The sequence below is a fragment of the Eriocheir sinensis genome, unplaced genomic scaffold, assembly GCF_024679095.1.
Source record: "Eriocheir sinensis breed Jianghai 21 unplaced genomic scaffold, ASM2467909v1 Scaffold513, whole genome shotgun sequence".
In the NCBI taxonomy this organism is placed as follows: Eukaryota; Metazoa; Arthropoda; class Malacostraca; order Decapoda; family Varunidae; genus Eriocheir; species Eriocheir sinensis.
The window spans coordinates 197,501-197,947 of NW_026111847.1; positions in this window are offsets into that span (position 1 = coordinate 197,501).

Below are 447 nucleotides of genomic sequence, written 5' to 3' on the forward strand. Positions count from 1 at the left end.
GCGCGCTGACCACTCGGCCACCGCCTCCGACCACTAATTCTCGCTACTAATAGTGCTTGTACTTTTTTCTTTCAGCCAATTTTACTTTTGTTACTAATACTTTTGCTGGGTTTTTTTTTTTTTTTTTTTTTTTTTTGCATAAAAATTATGGCCTATTATACACCTACTAATACCACTACTACTATTACTACTACTACTACTACTTCTACCTCTACTACAACTACTACTACTACAACTACTACTACTACTACTACTACTACTACTACTACCACTACTACCACTACTACTACTTCTACTACTACAAACAATAATAATGATAATAATAGACCGTTCAGGGGGAGAGGGAAGGAGGAGGAGGAGGGGGAGGAGGAGAGGGAGGAGGAGAGGCAAAAGGAGGCAGGAAGGGCAGAGGAAAGGAAGCGAAGATGCGGTTGACCTTCCAATACA